This window comes from Hipposideros armiger, unplaced genomic scaffold, assembly GCF_001890085.2.
Source record: "Hipposideros armiger isolate ML-2016 unplaced genomic scaffold, ASM189008v1 scaffold_17, whole genome shotgun sequence".
In the NCBI taxonomy this organism is placed as follows: domain Eukaryota; kingdom Metazoa; phylum Chordata; class Mammalia; order Chiroptera; family Hipposideridae; genus Hipposideros; species Hipposideros armiger.
In genome coordinates, this window is record NW_017731367.1 from 3,647,574 (window position 1) to 3,651,495 (window position 3,922).

General features: G+C 47.2%; 1 pseudogene; it reads left to right on the forward strand.

The window, feature by feature from the left end:
- The first annotated feature begins 340 nt into the window (after positions 1–340).
- Positions 341–562, forward strand: LOC109374279 (heat shock factor-binding protein 1 pseudogene; annotated as a pseudogene).
- The last annotated feature ends 3,360 nt before the right edge of the window (positions 563–3,922 follow it).

The following is a 3,922-nucleotide window of genomic DNA, read 5'->3' on the forward strand; positions in this document are numbered from 1 at the left end:
AGGACACCGTCTTCTGACTCCTGGGGCAGTCTGATTCGGGGGGTCCACTGTACCCTGGAAAATGGCCCCATCCTAAGAACATCCATCTTGGCTGGCGTTCCAGCTGTGCCTCGCAGGCCATTTCAGCACTTTGGTAGGTGGCAGCTTCTGGGTGGGTGGTTTGTAACACACCAATAGACCTCGCGCTCATGGGCACACTCCCACCCTTCCTTCACCTCTCCTGGGCCAATGCTGTGTTGTGTAGGATTCTGTGTGTGTGGATCAAGCACTTCGAAAGCACCCAAGTAGCCGAGTGTCAGTGATAGTCTGAGACGTCACCACCAAGCAGGAAACTGGGGAGATGGCTGAGACTGACCCCAAGACGGTGCAGGATCCCACTTCCATGGGACAGACATTCCTGCAAGAGACGCAAGATAAGCTTCAGGCCATGTCCAACCAGATCACAGGAAGATCTGATGACAAGAGCAGTCGCCTCGATGACCGGGAGAAAAGCATTGCAGACCTTGTGACACAGGCAGGGGTTGGAGAACTGGGAAGTGAAAACAAGATACCTGCCACTTGAAAGAGCTGAAGGTTGCTAAGTTACACTGAAATCTGGAACACTGTTTTCACAAGCCCAGAGGAGAACGTCTTTTTGCAATTAATTCCTGTGTGCAGACAGGTTTTATATATAAAGTACACATTCTTCTTAGCAGATTTAACTACTTTATAGATGATGTTTTTCCTTCCAGTTTCTTGAACACGGCAACTTCACATCTTGGACCTTGGTCAGTTGTACTATTAAAAATTAAGCATGAAAATGTTGGTGGTTCCTGAATAAAATTGTCCATTTTTTCGGTGTATTTTTGTAAAGTCATTTTTTTCTATTGTTCCTTTTGTAATTGTTGCTGTTTGATAAAAGTTGCTGTGTAATTTTTTTAGACAAATGGTAAATCCTTCAATTATTTTTTTTAAATCGTCCGTGTCGCCCAGTATACAGACCCAAGCAATGATTTTGGGTGCGGGACATGCTGCCTGCAGAACCAGAAGCTTACCAGGTGTTCTGCTTCCTTCTTTTTGGAAAAGGAGGCAAGATGCAGCAATTTGCCTTCTGCTCTGGAGGGGATTCTGAATGTGCCCCTGATGACGCAACCCCGAAAACCTGCACCGAAGTACCAAGTCCCTGCATCTTCACAGCGCTTCCCTGGCCCCCCTGGAGCACACGTGCCTTACCAAGGCCAGCACACCAGCCGCCTCTTGCTCACAGATCCATGACGTCTGATGTAATGGATTAACGTGATGTGCTACAGGAGGGCCCGAGGGGACAAAGCTCTTTGCCCCATGTTCTAATCGAGGTGAGGAGCATCACTACAGCCCCTGGGGAAACTGTGAATGCATATCTTTGTCCCTCACAGGTGACTATGAATGGCTTCGGGTCCTCTTCCTGACGGAGACAGAAAAGAACAGATTCGCCAAATCGGAGGTTGTATGACGCGTATCTGAGGCTGTTTAACCTACTCCAGCAACAATGCTATGTTCAACACAGCAGCTGAACTGGGGCTACTCCTGGGTGAAATGGCAGGAGTCTGGGGTTACCCTCCAGGTCCATCGGCACCCAGATTCATTCTGCAGGAGCCAGACTGGCAAATGAAATGGGATTATGATTGGGCTCATCACCACCCTGCATTTTAGGTCTTTGATGGTGGCAGTAATGGCCCCTATTCCTCCACAGCCACCCCATAGGATGTGGTGTTATTTCTTATTTATTATCTTGGGCTTGGGGGAGGAGGCAGTTTCAGGGGCTTCTGCTTAACCATCTCACTATGATAACGCTAGTTCCATGAACCAGTGAACCAATATGGGGGTTCTTCCAACTATAAAATCCATCAGTCCTAATTATTCAATGGAGAACTAAGGGCGTGACAACCAGATGAGTCACCAAACCACTTGACATGTTCTAAGTTGGACTTTGGTCAGGATGTCATTTATTACTTGGTCCCCCCAAATGCCCTCATTCCAACAGGTAGCAATGGGGACACTTTGGGTCTCTGAGTATCAATGTCAGTACAAACTCTTTTACTAAAAGTACTCAAAAAGTCCTGGTATTCTCCTTTCTGCAGTGTCTAGGCACTTGAGTAAATGGCCGTAGTCACTGTGGGGAAAGACTGGGGGGGTTGTGAAAGCATATAGTTGTAACAATGTTGGAGGGCCCTCACTTCGGGGAACCTGGGGAAGTCTTCAATCAATGGGTTCCCTGGCTCAGGTCCAAAAGTTTTGACTTTTTAGAATGACCGCCCTCAGCCTCCTGCTCACCTGTTCCTGCTTTCTTTTGATTTTATATGTGAAACACACCACTGTTGGAGACCCATCTGTTTTTCCCCTAGGGTGCCATGTTTTATTAAATATTAAATACAGTTCTTTGCAGGTCGTGCCCCTTGCTGTCGCTCCAACTTTGCTGGTTGTTTTCATAATTGTGGCCATCTGGCTTCTGGTGGTTAGGTGCTGGTCCCTGGTCGCTAGTGCTGTAAGGCTTGCAGTGTCCCTAAAATGACTTTCAATGAGCCACGCTCTGTGACAGCTAGCCTTGGCTTAAGGTAGTTCCAAGTAGAAACTAGCCCATATGGGACAAAGGGAGTTGCCTAAATTGTCCTGGCAGGTGGTGGACAAAGGGATTAGAAGGCTCAGGACAGTGGGTAGGTGGAGAGGAGCACACTGGGAGAGGCTCCCTTGAACTCCTGAGTGATGCCAGGCCACTCTCACCACTTGTTCCTGGTGGCCTTAGGGAGCAGCATGTCCCCAGCCCTGCTTGTGGAACACGGAACATAATCCTCAGTGAGTCTTCTGGCCTCTGCCAACCCAGTAGGGAACTCTGGAGCGAAAGCTGCTTGTTAGGAGAGTCCTAGATCGGGCAGGACTCGTACTGGCCAGGTTCTCATATCCTGACCATGCTCTCTCAATGGCGGGAGGCTGGCCAAGCGTGTAATGCTGAGGCAGGTCCCGAGGCCACCTACTGCAGGAGGCCAGCAGCTACATGACCAGTTTTTCCCTGAGGGAAGGTTAAAGCAACACACTTCCAGGGTTGACATATCCTGGTGCTATTATAGGTGTTTTCATAATTATCTGTATTCATAATTTTCTTCTGTTTTCAAAGAACTGTATTACTTTTGTATTCACACACACAAAAAAAATAAACGTATTTTATAAAAATTAATTGATCAGTTTGGCACTTGTCTCACTACACTGCGTGGTCATTGATGACCTTGGAAGAGGCAGAGTTACAATAATGAAGGGCAGGTTAACAGAAATAAGGAAGTAGTTAGGTATTAATTCCCTGATCAGTAGCATGGCTGCTAAATTGCTTCCTCATAAACTTTTTATGATGACTCAAGAGACACCCTGCATTATCTTTCAGTGCCATGGCTGACACATGGAGGGTTTGCAGTGTGGGGTCATGACACCCGGGCATCCGAATGAGAGGATTGAGGTATTGTGGAGGAGGCATCTGCCATGACGAGAGGCAAAGCTGAAAGGGCGGGCACATGAGCAGAGCTGAGTTCACGAGAAATTGAAGTTGGATGAGGAATGATCTCTGCAGGAGCCTTTAGCAAAAGGGAAACAATATGAACTGCTGAAAATAACCATTATTACTGTGGAGCCAAATTTCCATGGTGGTGGGTTGGTGAAGCCTCTTAATTTCTGTTACTGTCCATTCTGCTCTCCCTGGGAAGGGGCGTCACCCATTACTACCCTGGTTCTAGAAACAGGTCAACCTTTTAGGGAGAAATGCCAAGTTATTTGCATAAGAGCACATGGCAAATAAGCTCCTGTATTTCTTCCATGGCAAAATGGAAATAAGACTAGTTTGTCTTGGGAACATGCATGAAAAATGGACGCTATGTCTCCTTTCTGCCCGTGTGGCCGGGAATCTTAATGCCAAATTCAG